We start from the raw sequence: 19,751 nt of genomic DNA on the forward strand, positions 1-19,751 counted from the left end.
GTATAAGATTATCTTGGTAATTTAAAGAAAAAATGATTGTGGAGGCCGGAGAGGGGGTGACGGATAGAGATGCCAAAGGTTCTGTTTCCTTAACAGAGGCGTGCTTCGCGACATACGAGTTCACTGACCTAGGGCAACCGGCCTCGCGGATCCGCGAATTGGCGGGAGGGAAACGGCGACGCGACCTTTACGAAATGGCGGCGTCTTTTTGCGCAAACGCCATCTGAAATACAGTCTTGCCAACCTAAGCACAACTATTCCCTCCATCTCCACTGTGAGAGAGATGGAGTGATTGATTATAATTTCGATCTTCATCGAACTTTACGGGGTATTGCTATACTATACTATCTGCAATTTGCAATCATCAAGTGTATCTATGAAGTATGAATTATAGTAGCACCATAAGTAGTATATTTTATAGGAATGCTTGTCAATCGAGGGAACTCGGGAAACTCAAGGGAGGAATCATAGAAGGAAAGGAATGAGAGCAAGGAAAATCTGAAATTTTCATTTCTCCACCATAAGCCTATCACTATTGGAGCTGCCATCGAGTAATGCACTACGCACGCATCAAATTATACGCACGTATAAAACATGTAAAAGGATGATATCATGATGTTGACATTAAAGATAAATGAGGAATATATCTACTCACAATCATACTTTATTAGTTGAAATACACTGGCTTGTCACGGGTGCTTTATTACAACGAATACCCCGAATCAAGTACTATTGGCAACAAATGGCCGCCCCTTTCCAAGGAAATATTCTAAATTCTCAGAAGCAGCTACTCATCTGTATGAATAGATGACATGAAATGGATAATCCTTATTTTCTACTCACCAAGTTAGTTCTCACTACGTCAGGCCAAAAGCTCTTTCAAATATCTTGAGCTATAGAATCTCTTTAATCACACACTCCAGACATCAGGACCAATGTGGATATCACAATGAACAAAAAAGTATTGAAAAACTTTACAAGGGATTGCGATGTTGCGATTTGAAGCCTCACCAAAACTATCAAAGTATGATTTCAATGTGGTATTTATCCAGCGGTATGTGTAGCCTATATGCCCAATTTATCACTGTCCTGAAATCACTGGGGATTGATTAACTTTGTAGCCTACCTGCTCTGTAGTATACATTATCACTGAAATAAAACAAGTGAGAAGCGCTTGGTTCCCGAGTATTCTCTTTTAACTTACTCTTCAATGCTGGTTGTACACTACGTACCTGAAACTGTTGATCCAATCATCTATCTCTCCAGGAAGAACATGGCCATTTTTTATTATTACCAACGCAAAAAGTCCCGGTTTTTTAGAAACTTCACAGAGAAAACATAGTATCACAAGCATAGATGGTATCTTTTCTCTACGGCACCATCCTCAACAAAAGAGCACTGTACATTATTTGAAATGAGGAACTGAGCATACATTCAGTCCTCTTCATCAGCTCCCCTGTTATAAAAACAATTGCAATTGATTACAACAGCTATTAATATGATATTAAATGAATGGAAGTGTATCAGTATCTATTGTATACAGTCAAGTGGGAGGATAAGAAGTTATTATAATTCATTCTTATGATTCAGATGGAGGAAGACAAGATGAAATTAAATATTGGAGAAGTAAACTATTTTGGGTGTTATCAAACAGAGCGAGCAATCAAAAGCGAACTAAAGCATGCTCTTTTCTTGAAAAAAGCAAACTCATTGTCAACAAGGATGAGTTTGAAATATTCTTCTTTCATTTAAAAGAGAAGAGCCCTTCCAGAAAAAATTGCGAGCGGAAAACGTTTTTCACTTTCCGTCAGATTTCGACACATAATTTCTCCGATAACTGGGAATAAATTTTGCTGAGACAGTTAAAAAGTGTTAGTCGAGTTATACACCCATAAATTTTCATGATTTTTTACCGTCCTTATAAATTCTACCAAATTAAACTGAACTTGACAAACATCATCTGTTTAATCTAATATTATAATTTATAAGGACGGCGAAAAAATCGTACGTCCGGAAACCGATGTGTGTAACTAGACTTACGTTACTCTTCAATAATAATTCTAGGTGATGTAGTACTTCATTTGAATTATACGTTCATGATTTTTTAATTCTTGAAATTCTATTTTGTGGGAAAATGTGTGGGCTTCCACTATCAACATCTATTATCATCAGCTGTTCATGACAACTATTCTTTATATTCTGATGAGACAACAATTTCTGGAGAGTGGATAGTTATTATACCGATTTTCGAATTCTCACCGGACTTACTGTTTTATTATAGACTTATTCCTTCTATATTCAAGATCTCTATCAACTATAAGTTCTATTTGATAGAACTTAGATAAGCGTAAATAATTTTTAGTGTTTTGGGTAAATTAAAAAAAAGATTGATTCTCAAGAAAAGATGGGTATATCTACAGAATACATTATACGTAGAATACCTAATAACTAAATGGTCTGTGCGATTACCAATAAAATTAGGTGTTGATAGAGTAGATATTCAATTTCTTCAAAGTCTAAAATGACAGTTTTTGAAAATCATTATTAGTCACTCGCCAATTTAATCAGTCAACACTAACGCTTGAAGTAGCCTAGATTACCGTACACCAAAATACATAATTATAATCATCAACCTCATACATAGTCTAAACTAGACACAGGCCTACTCGCCTACTATGGATTTCAACCATCTACAGAATAGCACTGTGAAGAATGCACTGTGAAGAATGCCTGAAATCTGAATTGCAAAAGAGAAGAAGATTGTTGAAAAACTTGCACATCGTTTCTCGTTTTTCTTCCTTTCCTAACTTACCCTCTCACATTCTTCTATTCCTTTTTTCCTCCTTATTTTTTCCACTCCACCTCTCACAATCACATTCTACTCCTTTTCCTTTTTTCGTTTTCTTCTCCATAGGCGTTGGTTTCGGTCTTCCTAACGACGAGATTTAGAAAAAAAGAGACTCGACAGGTAGAACTTTCCACCCAGCTCAGTCTTCTTTACACCAATCAAGAACGGGAGCTTCTGAACTCTTTCGGCCATCTTCTCATGAAAGGACCTTCCTTTTCCATTTGAATTCTAAAACTTCCGTAGTATATTTCTAAATTAATGACTGGATTTCAAATAGATTCATTGATTAGGAGAAAAGGCATGAAACCAGGAAACCACATACTTGATTACTCTAAAAATAACTGAAAATACATACATAATACATAATTTCATGAAAAAGTGTAATGTATCTTCCATATTCCCTAAATTGGCTGCAGTTGAATTAACTCTCAGCTTTGCGATTCATCTCAAAATATAATAGGTATTTTCTGTAATTAAAGTTTACTATAAGCTAATATTCTGTTTCTAATAATATTATGAAGAAATAGGAGAAAATTATGGAGAAGTAACTCTAACAAGAATAGGGGGCGGAAAATGGAGAGGTTCCAAAATGCTGAATCCAAGCCTAGTTTTATCCCCATTAAGTATTTAAAATTGAACATTATAATTTTCTATACACCACTATCAAAAGATTTATTCATATAAGAGTTAGTGCTGTTTGTAAGTACGTCGTTTAAATTTTAATCGTGATTAAATCCACGAGAACCAATCAGAGAAGCCGTCTTTTCAAAAGAGCCTTCTCTGATTGGTTCTCGTGAAATTAATCACGGTTAAAATTTAACCGACTTTTGTGCGACCGGGGCAAAGTAATTTAAAGAATCTGGTGTGGCACACTCATACCACTTCCTTGTCATGAAAATATCTTTCTCATACTTTAATAATAATATTTAGGCCTATTGAATATCCACAAAACCAACCATGAAGACTTTTTCCCTCCAAAATTGAAAAAAAACTGTTAAAATTCTAGCTAGAAATAGCTAACAACCGCAAGAGGCAATTCAATATTAAGAAATTTGGCATAATATTTTTGTTTTAAGTTTTTAAAACAGTAGTTTAAAAACAAACAATAAAAATATTGTGAAATGCATTCCCAAACAGTTTGTCAGAATTGAATAGGGATCCATGTGCTGCGGGTTGCCTATGCCCTTACATGCGGGTTTAAGTTCATTTATTCAAGGAGGCTGTGTGGTCCCTGCCACAAAGAAGAAGATTCTTCTTCTCTGTGCCCCTGCCTAGTCTTTCAGGAAAGAGACCCATGCCAGTTGGCATAGCTTATAAATAACTATATAGGATGTTGAAATTCGAGGTAGATGGTAGATGTGAATATGATCAAATCCCATATAATAGGATGGAAGCATGTGAATATAAAATACGACAAACTATGAATGCAAATATATTTTAGATAGAGGCTTCTATTCTCACAAATGCAATGAGTTGAAAACTCAAGACAAACCGTTAAACACCTCATCTATACTGTTAAACAGCGATAGAAATGGATCAGAAAATAAATAACTGATGAATTTCAGACTGAAATTTAATTACTAGTCGAGTGAAGAGCTACTTAATTCAACGATAGTAGTTTGGAGCTTTTCAGTTCGGTAAACATCAGTTGTGTCAATCTGATGACACTACAAAACTCAACCCAACCCAACCCAATAGGCCTACTCAATTCGAGAGCCGTTGAATATTCAATACTGACGTATCTTTGTTGTTGATTCCCTACTTTGAAGCAAGCAATTTCAACCTGCACCAACGATCACTAAACTGGCTGTGACTGTATGTATGTATGTATATAGCACTAAACTGGCTGTGACTGTGTACTGTATATATATGTGCATCGTGCAACACAGCAGTTCAGCAGAGCGTCGGTTTTGCGCTTGCTCGCTTCGCGGTTCGCGGGGGAAGGCAAGTACAAATCTGCGCACAACGTCTGCGCACTAGCTCCCTCCACTGACCTACCACAAGATCTGTTGACCTAGGTCAGTTGCCTCGGTGACGTGTATCTAGCCAAAGTGCCGGGAACCTAAGCTATTTTTAACTTGTCAAATTCCTGCTCTTTTTCTTTTGTGGTGCTGTTCAACATATTGAAGTTTAAGAAATGGAAGTTCTTCAACTCGTATCATTACAAATGATCGACATTTGAATTTGAAATATTCAATATGACTTCTGGAGAGAAAAAGCAGCCATTGTTTGAAGAAGCCGGCAAACAATTCCTCCCATAACTTCAAAGAAAGGTTTGTTACAGGAACTATTTCATCAATATAATCCCAAATGTAACAGATGTAATCCTGTTTTTGATAATATAATCCACTCATTCATATAAAATTCAATAATAGAACTTAAAAAGTACTTAAACTTCTTTAACCTGAATCTCATACAATTCGTCTAGCCAGCATTAAAATTGAAATTATGTTAAAATTTTCAATTAGTTTTATATTGTTTGAATAATATTCCTGTGTCATGATGCTGAATTCCTCAATTCAAGGGAATTAACTTGAGGGAGAATAAATGTATTAATAACCACACAGCCTGAAAATAAGTTCTAGTCTAATATTAATAATATCAATATCCAAAATAACTCTCAAAGTTCAATTCTGATCATATTGTGGAATCTCTTTTACATTTTGAATAGCCTATTTGAATAGCCTTATTGTGTTGGAGGGTTCATTATAATTCGTATCTCATAAGTTTTTTGAGCACTCTACAATTCCTTACTGTGATTCCTTCAATTCTCACATTCTCAAGAAATAGGGTTTATGTTGTGACAGAATTTGCTCATATTGTCACATTCCAAGCAATTTGACACTTACTGAAATTAATATCTCTCTTAAGGAGGGGGTATTCTTAAAACACCTATACCTCACAAAACAGGTGATGAAAAACCTTACTTTATTGTATACTCTATTAACAATTTTATTCTAATACCCGATCTTAATTCTAAAATCAAAAAACATATATAAGGTTGATTTTAAATTTAGGACTTATTCGAGCTTATTTCAGTGAGCAATTAGCAACTCTTGAGTTACTGGAATACATTTCTTGTTCATTATTATATTATACGACCTGGATAGACTTGTTTAAATCAATAGATGATAAATACAATTAAAATCATCCAATTAATTGCCAGAGGTGCCTATAAAGGGGTGGTTGGAGGCAGACCTGAAAAATCAGTTACAGACCTGAAGAATCAGCAGTGTAAGGACCAGACCATATTAAGCATTTTTCATGCATTTTTAGAGTCGACAGGGCAGGAAGCTCTGCGATTGGCTGATTGGTTGGGCGGCTGAAAAATGCTTGAGCAGAATCTTTTAAAATCCCCCCCTCATTTTTAGGGGGACTGCATACATGGCTTTTTCCCCCTGTAATTGTGATTATTATTGCTATCGATCAGCTTTTAAACTTATGAACTCAATTTTCTATACAATATTCTCAAAAATATGTATGAATAAGCATGCAACTTCCTTTCAATGGCCAGCAGTTGCTCTCTCAACAATAATTGAACTATCATTATTGTGAAAATCTACAGATTTATTTCATGAAGATTTGAAATTTGATATTAGAAACATCAAAGATTATAGATCGTCTACTAGTCTTCATAGTTCACTCTTGATAGAAGCTTGGATAATCCATTCAGTCATCTTCATAGAATTCAAATGTAAACCTTAAATTTTTTATGATAATCTCAATTTATTTTATTGTGTTTGTTCCTATTGAGTTTTATAAGGCAAGTAACTACTAACTACTTTATTGCTAGAAATTATTGGTTTGTATTGTGGACCTCTCGAAAATTTATTTATCAATAATGTAATGATCAGGTACTCTAAACAATAATATTGACGTCAGTAATTGTAATAGAACGATTATTATCAATATCCAAACTAGTGTCAACATCTTGGAAAAAAATGCGAAAATTCAGCTTGATAGATCTCTCTCTTTCTCTTTCTCACTGATGGTGTCAATGGCCTTGCAATTTCTGGGCTTGCGCCATCTCCACACTGCGCACGCCCCTCATACTATCTCTCTCACTCTCACTCTCTGTCATTCTCTTTCTCTCTCTCTCTCTCTCTCTCTCTCTCACTCACTCTCTCTCTCTCACTCTTTCTCTATCTTCACTCTTTTTGCAACAAACCCTCTTTCTCACTGAAGCCTCTCCTCTCACACAGGCTAATAATTATTCTATCGCTTTCACTCTTTTTCTGTCATCTCTCACTGTTTATCATCAGTCAAATAATCAGCTCTCATTCTCTTTTTCTCTTTCTCTGTGTGTCCCTTTCCTCACAATGTCTCTGTCTACCATCAATCAACAAACAATCTGACACAACTGACAGATATTCTTCTCCTCTTCTTTTCCTCACACTGCCTCTCTCTCTCTCTCTCTCTCTCTCTCTCTCTCTCTCTCTCTCTCTCTCTCTTCTCTCTCTCTCTCTCTCACTCACTCTCTCTCTCTCACTCTTTCTCTATCTTCACTCTTTTTGCAACAAACCCTCTTTCTCACTGAAGCCTCTCCTCTCACACAGGCTAATAATTATTCTATCGCTTTCACTCTTTTTCTGTCATCTCTCACTGTTTATCATCAGTCAAATAATCAGCTCTCATTCTCTTTTTCTCTTTCTCTGTGTGTCCCTTTCCTCACAATGTCTCTGTCTACCATCAATCAACAAACAATCTGACACAACTGACAGATATTCTTCTCCTCTTCTTTTCCTCACACTGCTCTCTCTCTCTCTCTCTCTCTCTCTCTCTCTCTCTCTCTCTCTCTCTCTCTCTCTCTCTATTACTTCTATTCATTCACATTTTCTCTTTTCAATTATTCCTTCATTGTATACTCTTCTCACTCTTTATATTTAAACCCTCTCTCCCTTTACCAGCAGTATCATCATCAGCTCTCTTTAGCTCCCACCATTTCATCTTTCTTGATTAATTAATGTCATTGAAAAGAAGAGGAAGGAAAATTGAAAGAAAGGTTATAGGTATTGCTATATTTATGTTTGGACTTTGTGAGAATAAAACTCATCAAATCCTAATACAATATCAGCATTTCAGAGTGTTCTTTCTGATTGAGCCTATTATTTATTTAATCATCACAACATATTAAGCACTAGGTAATATGTTTACTATTCCATATCATATCCATTGAAATTATGTTAAGTAGTATGCTCAACTTTGATGGTTGATTGCCATATTATCGAAACAGGTCAACTATATATTACTTGAAAATGCAAAATCTAAAGAAAACTCATGAGGAAAAACGAAGTAGATATTATAGCAAGCAGAAAATTGATTAACTTTATTGCGATAAGCTCATGTCTCGCTCTATTAATTTGATAATGATGTTGCACAGGTAACGAGTATGAGTTGTGTTGAAGCACAATGAGCCATACAACTAATACATTATTATATTTGTTACATAGGTTCCATATCTCTTGCAATACTAAAGAATATTGAATTTCAACATTTAAAAGATTCATGAAATGCTAATAATTACTTTATTCATTTGCTGTACATAAAATATTCAGTTATTGTTCCACTCGAATCTTATCTACATATTTGGACGGTATGAATTAAACGTAGTTGGTTCTGTGATGACGTGAGGAGTGCAAAACTTGTTTGTTTGGCAGCTGGTATACTTTCAAAATTCAAAGAGCTTAATAATACATTTGTAAAGTGTGGGCATTTTGGGCAGTGGCGGAAAAACAAATAGATGAAAGAGAGAAATAGAATGGGATAAAAGAGGAGAGAATGGTGGGGAGTTTGTAAGCGGGGGGGGGGGGGAAAGAGCAAGTGAGAGATTAAAGAGAGAGTAAGTGCGAGTGGGACAGAGAATGGTGAGGAGTTTGTTAGTGAAGGGGAGGGAAAGAGCAAGTGAGAGAGTGAGTAAGAATGAGTGGGACATTGCCAAGACTTAGGGACATTGAACTGAGCACGCAGGTCAGTTGCCTCAAAATTCTTATCAAAAGGAAGCTCCTACCTTGAATTTTAGTTTGTTGCATCAACATTGTTTAAGTTTAATATTTGCAAAGAGAACTGCTGGCTACAAGTTTACAATTCACAGCTCAAAATGAGTATAACAATTGTCATACCGTATTGGATAAATTTTTGTTTTATAAGAATTCAATTACACTAATTTAATTCCAAATTGAAGCAATTGGTGCTTGATAGTTTATTTTTTATTCTTGTTTGCCACATTACAATATTACTTTTCGATCTTTCAGGAATAATTCTAAACATTCTTCATAATAGAGATAATGAAGATGTTAACTTATAAATTATTAATTAACTTATTATTTCTGTTCTCAATTTACTCTTGAAATTGAAGTGTTCATTCTAGAGCTATCTTATTTAGATACTTTATCATCGATTATTTGCACTCGTGTCTCATATATCCGCTATTTTTACTCACAAATCAACATTAGAAGATAATCCCCCAATAAAATGATTCATGTTTAATGCTCTTCATTACATCAGCAGAATTTGATTCATGCGCTGATTAGTAGTGGAGCATTATTTATGGTTTTGATTATTTTAAACATTAAATCCCTTTTTTAATTCATCATCATTGGTATCATTCATTAGTATTAATGCATGATAGCTCTGGTTGTATTTTGTCTTTTTTTTATGGAAACATTATACATTAAAAGATAATATGTTACTAATTTTATTTTTATTGATTTTCGTCAAATGTTGAAATTCTTGTCATCATCATTCTAGTTGAAATTTTTAGTATAAATATTAGAGAGATCACTAGTCGGTTTCAGGGCAGGATAAAGCTCATTCTCTTTTCAATATCCAACAATCATTCAATATTTTCTGTTAGTTCAATCATTTATTTTCTTTCTTTTCAAAAAGTCATAGAGTAGTATCATAAATGTACTTTTTATACTTTATCTCGTCTCTTTCAATCCTCACTTTCAAAACAGGCTTAGCAATTCTATGTTGGTACCGTATTCTACTGTATTAATATTCCTAGTAGAAGCTTCACAATAAATTATTATTACTGAAAAAAGCAGGCATTTAATCAATCTCTTACATACAAACGTATCCAGCTGAGCTTCCTGCCGACAAAGTAATGTGCGCAAATTTTGGCTGCTCAATCTGATTTGCAGAATATTGTGTTTTTCCGTTCTCATTTTCACTGAGTTGTATTAATAGATTTCCCATTGCATATATTTCATCAAATTAGTTATGAGGCTAATAAATGAATGCAATAAATATGTGATCCCACAACAAAAATTGATATTTCATGTTATCTTAGAATAATTTTTTTAGTCTCTGATCGATAGTGAAGCTTAATTTCATGGCCTAATTTTTTCCAACAAACTGCAAGTATGAACTTGAAATTAACTTACCAAACCATTGTTTATAAAGATCAGAAAGTTGCAAAGGCTATTCATAGAAATGGAAGTAAGATATTGCAGAATTGAGCGGAAAATGTGTTAGCCCTATTGCCTATACAACGCCGTCAACTAGTCTGATTCATTATGCATGTAGGACTGTGAATAGTCTATCTCTGGCTTTATCCTGTCTATTGTTCTTGTTTATTCCTTTGCGCTGCATTACTTCCGCAATTCTATAAATAAAGTATTTCTGTTGTTTGATATCCATGTGATTTTGTGCAGAGACGATGATACAAGTTCCAAGTTCATTATAGATACGAACTTATTTTTATGTTAACGACCGTTCTTCCTTGACTTCACTTCAATATTCTAAAATAAGATGATAGAAAGTTAAGCATACTGGGATGCCTATTAGTAATATTGATGTTTTATTTTGATACTATGTTCATCATTCTTACTGTCAAAAAATTACCAATATTCAACAATAATTGTAGCATTGGTAGATTATGCTCAGCTATAAGTTACTGAATTATTGACCGCAGTAACCCAGAAAGTTTATGGTTCTGATGAAGGTGTCAGAAACATGAAGGTATGAAGCAGGAGGATGGAGCTATAATGTATAATCTGATTCATAATATATATAGTTGTAATGTTTATTACAACCTTTATTTGAAATTGCAGATTATCTGTGGGATTGAGACAACTTAACTTGGTATTATACATAAATGGTACGTTCATCATATCAAACGCTTAGACACATATGTACCAATAACGTTCAAACTGATAGCCTAGCCTATCCATTCATTCACCCACCTTACAACCGTACCGCACCAATTTAATAAGAAAAAATAAGAGTACAAAAACAAATAAAAGCAAAAATCATAGAATATGAAAATATTTTGCTATCAACCCTACAAAGCTAAAATGGGGCACTGAGTACCCTACTGGAAATTATGTTTCCTATATATTTTATTTAAATATATAATATATATATATATAATTATATATATATATATATATATATATATATATATATATATATATATATATATATTATATATATATATATATATATATATATAACTATATATTTTATTAAAATAATAAAATTATGAACTGTGATGTTTTCAGCCCTAAATTCCTCAACATTCGTGACTTTTACTTTTTCACAATGCTCTATTATCTGTTATCATTATCGTGATGATGGGATGCCTCATATCTATCTATAGTGTTTGGGGCATACAGTGCCCCAGTGTACCTCTCGTGCATTATTTTTTATAGTAAACTTAATTTGCTATATGATGATTCACGATGTTCTAAAGACTTTTTGCTATGCCATTCTCATTTTTTGCTATTCCTAGGTTTTTTGTAAGAGCTTATGGAATCCCCCAAAAAAATTCAAAATGCAGTAATCTGAAGCAGCCCAAGCCAAAAGTTATCAGGGATAGTAAAAACAAACAAACATCCGACTCTACTAGTTGGACACCAGCTCGGTCGAGATACAAGTCTAGGCCTACCTTGAGTCTTCAATTCGAAATCTGTAATCTAGCCTAGAATATGGGTGACGTTCAATGTTATTCTCACACTATAAGTTTTCGTCAGAGCAGGAATAATTTGAATTAGTCGACTTGAGAAGTGTACGAGATCTTTCATATCTTGCAATTGAAACACAGCAACGATAAAGTCTCGTTACAGGCTGCTGCCATATATGCCTTATACTGGAGCTCAATGTCTTGTCTACTAGATGCATTTAATTTTATGCACGCTTATCAGATCAGGTCTCATATAAGATCATATCAGGTGCGGTCTCATCAGATATACTAGAGGAGCTGTCTCCTAAAATTTTTATACTTAATACAGAAATCTCTCCTGTCAACTGCTGATTGAGAGTAGCTGGTTAGTAATTGTTTTACACTATGCAGGACAACCAATATATAGTGTTTAAAGCAACCAAACACACTTCAAACCCATGCTTGTTTTGATCGTACGGGCAAGACTTGTCAAAACTTGCACTAATGTGCAACTATCTAGCGTTAGAAGTGATAAACATTTTTTATTTTGGAAAACACTAGTCTTTGGGTGGTATAGCCAGAATGGTTTATAAATCTACTCATTCTCGTGCAGGAATTATTTGAGTGAATATTAAAGAATAATTTCAATAGAACAATAAATAATCCAAGAATTTAATGAATATTATATTAATTTGCTCCTATATTGATAAGACTACTCCTTGCTATTTTATCAATTCTTAGTGTATCAGCTCATCTCCATCATCTTAGTAGTCCTGACATCATCATTATCCAGTTTAAGAATTTCTCTCCTCATTAGAATAATACAACACATATTATTTTATAGCCTCTGTTTATACTATACTAGCTGGCAGACTCACTTCGCTTGCCTTATCCGTCTAGACTTACGATTGAATCATCCAGAAATGTAACAAATAATGCATTCATTTGAGCTTGCTTGCTTCCTGCCACCAAATAGATAGTCAATATAATACAGATTTTCGGGCTCGATTCATTAACCAGTTGACCGAGACAACACAGAAAAACGCTGGAAAAGGCCGATTTTGGGCTTATTGCCGGCGAGCTTTTATCTATAAAAAAGGTTTAGTCCCTAGCCAAGCCTCTGTAACGTAATGAACGTTCCCTATCCATTAGTTGGGATGGAAATATTTCTTTTTCTAGTATAAATGTCATTTTCCACGTAGATACATCATTGAGTTATAAGGATTACTGTATTTCGGTCTAGTTCTTTGAAATTTGAGAGGCAAATAATGTACAAAACTCATAAACCATTCATATATTCTCTTTCAAGTATGAATCTACTTGAAGAATCTAGAAGACTGCTAAGAAAAACTGAAAAAAGAACCCTATAAATTGACATCGTCATTACCCTAACAAAACCTGAGTATAGAGTTTAGAATTTCAAGTCCAGTCATTCCTGAAAATTCTTTGGCAGAATCTCTTTCTACACAACTCTTGCTGAACCACTGTAACACTGAGAAGTTTAGATTTAAATGTTCTCTGTTCTTTATTTGTTCTGTTATTTGTTCTCCAAAAAGCTGAAAAATGCAAAAACACTGAATTTTGGCGAAATTCTGCAGCCCTTTTAATACAACATTCCTAGAGCCTTGCTGAAAATCTGTACCAAATTCATACATTTGCTGTTCACTTGCTCTCGATAAAGGTGAAAATTCGCAGATAAACGCTGGATAAACACTGATTTCAAGCGTATCTTTGATTATTTAGAAATCAGTTCGCAGAGCGCCTGCCTGTAGAAGGCCAACTGAACATACCTGCAAAATTTGAAATTATTTGGTCGAGTAAATTTTTAGCTCTGATGAATGAATGGATCAGTGGTATTTCGTTTTCATATAGGCCTAGGCCTTTATAGATTGCACAATAATTAATGTATTCTACTCAAAGCTCAAACTCTTACAAACTTCGTTTACTGTCACTTAATTTTTTTCTTAACTAATCAAGTATGTAACACTCTTAGCTCACTGTAATATGATTACAAATATTTAATTTAGGAAGAGAACCTTCCACAAATTCTCTTTGGCTCAACTCACACTTACGCGACTCAGGTCTAGAAGAGACTCGACTCTAGTCGAGAGCATGTGTTTCCAAATGGTGACACTCATATCAGTCAACTCTAGTCTCCGCGACTCATATCAGTCGACTCTAGTCTCCGCGACTGTCACTATTTGAAAACACATGCTCTCGACTAGAGTCGAGTCTCTTCTCGACCTGAGTCGCATAAGTGTGAGTTGAGCCTTGGAGTTTTCATGTTGTATTACTCTTTTCTTACAATACAAAAACAGTATAACGTATTCTCTTCTACCCCTTTTTGATCATGACAATTAATCGTGATTTTAGCATCATGCCTCTTGCATCATTATTAGCATCATTGGGGGAATTTCTACCCAACTTATTGGAACATTTTTCAGTAAGATATCGAAGTTCGGTCGTGTTGATCTTTTGCTTAGCTAGACCTGAGATTCACTTTCTACTGTCTGCGTTCGTTGAATGGAAAGCATTGATTATATTTCACAAGAGATTCTGACAGCTTAAAGTGAATCTGACTATAGCGGGAAGCAAGCAATGGGTGACACACGCATACGCACACACGCACAACAATTTGACCTTTGTCCCCCACCCCTCTTTCTAGTACTAGACAGACTTCCGTTGAGGCGCCATTTTCGTTTCAGTTATGGCGCGAAAGAATAGTTGTCAGTAGGAGGCGACAATCCACCTCCCAAGGATAAGGTATAAGGAGAGCGCCGCCCCAAACATGTGTGGACCAATGACAGCCCACTCCAGTTTGTAACCGTCAAAATTTGAATTGTGCCTCTGCCACACCACTATGATTCCAAGCTCTGCATAACTTAAATCGACTGGAGTTGCTGCTATTGGCAATATGCCAGCGCCAAACCGTTCCAAATTCCAGGATTGCTCTATTATTATATTGGAAAGAATGGTTTCTCCATCGTAATCGAGCAGTACAAATGTTTACACAAAGATCTCTATGAATTTCTCCACTTTGGTGTATGATGAAATCTATGATTACGGTCTGATGCAAGTATGTGTGCCACTTGGTTTTAGGGAGAGTTGTTTGGCGTTTCATAATATTGTAGAAAGTTGGCATTTATAATGAGTGGTACCCTACCCTGTGGAAGTATTGGAGATTGAGCGTTCAAGGAGCTGCACAGCATACATATTGTGCAGCTCGGCTATGTTTTTCATAAAAAAGAATGATTGAGTTTGAGAAGACTATATTGATGAACACTCAATACTAGTAGCTCATTTTACATCTAAACACTTATAATTTTGTGAACAACATAAATGCTATAATGTAATGTTGTATAATAATTATAATATCATGTTATAATTTGGAATGGGATGGTACTATTTACTCAGGTTCATCCTGCAGGCATATCTATATGTTTTTCATAATTGTTTTTACAAAATTTGATAAAGATATCACCAATATGGAAATTCGAGTGTGGGTTGAATTATTTTTCCGCATAAAATAATAGAATTAATAGTTAATATTTTGAGTGGTTGGGGGTTCGGAAGTATTTCATGTTTGACATAAAGACTGATGAACTTTTTTGACATTTTTGGCGGGGATCCCTAGGTAGTAGAATATGATGGGATGGGGGTTCCTCCCCATGTGAGGATCGTAGAAAGCTTCTATAATATTAGACAGTAGACAGTATTTAACTGACAGAAATCCTTCCAATATAACATGTCCATTAAACTAATGGCCATTTCCTAACACAGTTATATCTTAAATACAAGGAAACAAGACTCAGTGATGTAATCACATTTGTCTTATCAATGACTTTTGGGAATATTTGAAATAATGTCTAGCTTGCATGTAAAAGTGAATATTTATATATTTTCCTTAATCTCATCAAGAAATGTGAAAATCTTGTTAGTTCATACAGAGCTAAAATGGTACTTCTCATTGTGTGTGTTCATTTGCTCTTTCTTTTCTTTGATCAATGCTTGTTTTTCACAGTATCATAATCTTAACTCTGGTATGATAGTACGGTATTACTAATAAGCAATTGGCAAACAATTCTCAAAGTTTAGAAACCTTCTTCCACTTTGGACTTTGCTGGTGTAATTAAAGTAAAATAATGGAAGATTGCAATGTGATAAAATCCTGGAAAATTAGCTTGGTCTTATTTTGATTTATTCCAACTCGTATAAATCTGAACAATTTTAGATTTTAGTCTTCGTCTTCTTAGTTCATAATAATTATCAACGTTCACTTGTGGTCAATCCAGCGAAATAACATCATTCTCCTTTCAATACTCTCCTCCAAAAAAATTACACAGAACTAAACTGATATGCTTGTGAAATTTCACAGTACTTATATGTTTTTTTATTGTTACAGTCTCCTAAGAAATGCTGATAAGAGGAAATAGTCTTACTGTGAGAATAATTTCATTGCAACGCCTCGAAGAGTTTTCCAGTACTGAGCTACGATGATTCTTCTACTTTCTTACACTTTTAATACCCAGACAATCATTGCAGACAAAATTGAAGAAAGCAGTTCGTAAGTCAAAGAAATTATTCATATTTTTATCAGTTCATAAATATGTGTTGGTTTGGAAGCCTCGTCACAAATACAAAACATGACTACTATGGCATACACTATTTTCTCACTTTTATTCATGCAGGCAATTGTTTAAATATATACTCACATACTGTAGCTTTTGAAAGCTTCATGAATTGGATTTTCAAGTTTCATAAAACTTAAGAGCACGACTAAACTCCACAGTCCGAAAAAATGTTTCTAATTACTTTCTTGTCAACTATTTGAATATTTGACTTCAAGTCTGTATAAACGTGGAATATATTTCATATTAATTTCTTATCAACTATTTAAATAGTTGACTGTATAAACGTATAAAAGTGTAAAATTCGTGTGTTTATAGATCAGAAACTTCACAGTTAATAAAAAAAGTCATCATCTATAAAAACAAGATCTTACTGACAAATAGAACAAATTCATTTATTTTAAATTCATGTATACTCTGAGGGACAGATATTTGAGAAACAGGTATAGAGTTTTTTTTATATATTATACATTGCAATCCGGTCTAAAAAGAATAATGAGAATTTTTTCCGATATATTATTATAAAGGGTTAATTTAATAAGATAGGTAGTTCTCACCAGGACTACTACTTCTAGCAACTAACTTGAAATTGACAGATATAAAAAAAATAATAACTAGATTATCATGCATTATAGAAAGAAAATATGGAGAGAAAATGTTTCTAATTTACTTTCACAAAAAATTGGTATATATATGACTGTAATCCTAATGAATTGTAATACTGATTATGGGGTCAGGCTACTCAGAAGATAGTTTAGAGTTGAAGAAATCCACTTTGAATTTATTCAAGTCATTCTGATGAAAGCAATCGTGCTGTTTAGTTTAAACATCACATTGATATTGAACATCAGAATGTACTATAGAGAAAATGTACCTATTTAGTAGGCTACATAGGTACTATAGCTATAAGTAGGTGGATTTCTTAAGTCTCATTATAATGATATACATTATAGACAAATCCTGCAATCCCTCATTTACAATTGTAAATCTTTTGGTTGTGATTTGTTAAAAACTTCACTTCTTAACTTCCTATAGTGAGGGGCTCATTTCATCGTCGCCTTTGCTACTTCAAACAAGTGCCTACTCATTATTTCGAATTATAGACAATCATTACTTGTTGATTGTTCTACTTACAAGTTTCCCACCTTCATGCATAACTAATATCGCAGAATTAAGCCAGATTTATCAGACACATTTTCTTTGTCTGTGTTAATATGAATAACTGGAGTTATTGAGTTACTATATAGATCATTGCCAAATACGTACCGTATAATATATTTGCTCGAACAATGTATTCAAACAATTCCTGTGATTGAGACTGGAAATATTAATGATAACAGTTAATGTTACCACAAGTTTCTCTTCAACGTTCAATAATCCATCTGTATTGTTCAATTTGGTTTGAAATGGGCTGTGGGCCACATCGCAAATCTAATCTTATTTTACTAGACTCTCTATCAACAAAGAACTAGAACTATCGCCGAGAACTATTCAAGGATGAACTAACTCATGAGTTTAGTTACATCAATCTTGGTAGATTGTACAAAACATTTAAAACCCTTTTCTCAGTCCAATATATATTATCTATGGTCTCATACATAGTTTTTTTAGGCTACTTTTATTGTCGTTATAAATTATTATAAAATTATGCTTACTGTCCATCATTTTCTACATTCCACAGCTACATAATTGTATCTGTATATAAAAGTTAACTGGTCATACGTTTTCTCACAGAAATTCTTCAAACACCAATGTTGCAGTATTTCACCTATAATATGGATATTTCATTCCATTTGAGTTCTATTTCTTGTAAAATGAATTTAAGAAAGTACTCCAATCGTGTCTTTTATTTTGACTCTCTCTTTTCTAAAAAGTAAAATACCTAGTTATTGTTTTCTTCTTATTATTATTATGGAGAAATACCAAACAATAATTTCTTATACAATTTTCTCTCTTCTCTTGATCTCATTCTTCTGAATGCCCAAGTTGACAGTAATTTTGATTTGTCTTTGAAGTAGCCACAGAAGTGTATTTCATCTCTTGACTACATTAGATACTTCCTACAAGGAGCTTTTATGATCATCACTGTTCACTGTATTCTTAGTGGTTTTATTAATAGCAGGGTGAAAAGGAGAAATGGCTCAAATTCTCTGAAAGTGGAATTCTAATTATCTAGAAGTGGAAGTCTTTCCTGGATTGAATAGAAAAATAGCTACAATTAAAGCTATTCAGTTTCTCTGAAAGGTTCCAGGTAATAGAACCGAATTTTAGTCAGTTCATTCTTGAAGGAATATAAATTTACAATAGAATGCCTCGTTAGCCAGAAGAAATGGTTAAAATCCATGTTGGAATACTAAAAAACGTTTCATACAGTCTCTTGAGACCTGTGGTCAGTATCATCTTCAACAGAGCATGAGTATTAGAATTAATGTTTACTTTCTGTTTTCAATGAAGTACAATAATTAGAAATCATATTTGGTGGATACAGGTGTCACAGGAACACAGAAAATGTTCGAGTAATGTCATTTTCAGAAATGAATTCATAAAACCCGTAGAACACGAGTGATGTGACATGTATTCAGCGTACAATTTATGATCTTCAAAATTTCCAAAAGTTCGTCTTTACTTTTTTAGATTACATCGGAAATGTCCTCTCATTGACTTTTTACTGTTTGTTATGAAATCTCATATGTGTGCCAATTCTAAAAGCGTGGGCTCTTTTAATTCGTATGGTGTGGACCCCTATTGGAAAACTCCGCAACTCCGCCAGAGGCTTCACTGTGCCCAGCTGATCCCACAGACGGAAAGTCCGGTTGACTTCCCATAGTCTGCAGCTTTCACCTGACCCATCCATAGACCACGCTTCAACCAGGGACGTAAGGAGTCACCCAAGTACTATTGCTACTATTGCTATGGAGGGAAATTTTGATTCCTTTACTAGAGAACCCTACCCAGATAAGGAATCCAGTAAAAAAAGCACTAGCGCAACTAATATTATTGCACTTATCAATCAACCCTGGCAGAGTAGGTTCAATAATTTCCATGCATGCATCGACTCTATTTTAAAAGTTCGTTGAATTTTCAATCTGAAAGTTGAATTTTATCACGGTGCCTGGTCCTGGTATTCATAGAATATTAACATTGGAGAATGCTCTGGTTTTCCTCTCAAGGATGATATTGTATAAGTAGTATTCTCACTTGAATAAAAATGTATTATTATTATCATGTTGTTTCAAATGACACTGATTAATAACATTGGAAGATGAAATTCCAAGGCAATCCTTGTGTTATTTTCTCTTGAAATTTTAGGTTATGACACGGTCCAAAAATAAGGTTAGTTTTTACGCACTATTCCGATAAAATTTATTCCAAAATAAACTTTAAATCACTA

General features: G+C 34.1%; 1 protein-coding gene across 2 annotated transcripts in view; it reads left to right on the forward strand.

Annotated features, from left to right (window-relative positions):
- Nucleotides 1–4,871: 4,871 nt before the first annotated feature.
- LOC111047779 (protein ECT2) overlaps nucleotides 4,872–19,751 on the forward strand; it is a 263,745-nt gene continuing 248,865 nt past the window's right edge. For both annotated transcript variants that reach the window (XM_039441642.1, XM_039441644.1), the window contains exons 1-2: nucleotides 4,872–5,121; nucleotides 16,135–16,296. The gene's annotated coding sequence lies outside the window, so the exon portion shown is untranslated. The remainder of the gene's footprint in view (nucleotides 5,122–16,134; nucleotides 16,297–19,751) is intronic.

Source organism: Nilaparvata lugens, chromosome X (genome assembly GCF_014356525.2).
Source record: "Nilaparvata lugens isolate BPH chromosome X, ASM1435652v1, whole genome shotgun sequence".
NCBI classification, from domain to species: Eukaryota; Metazoa; Arthropoda; class Insecta; order Hemiptera; family Delphacidae; genus Nilaparvata; species Nilaparvata lugens.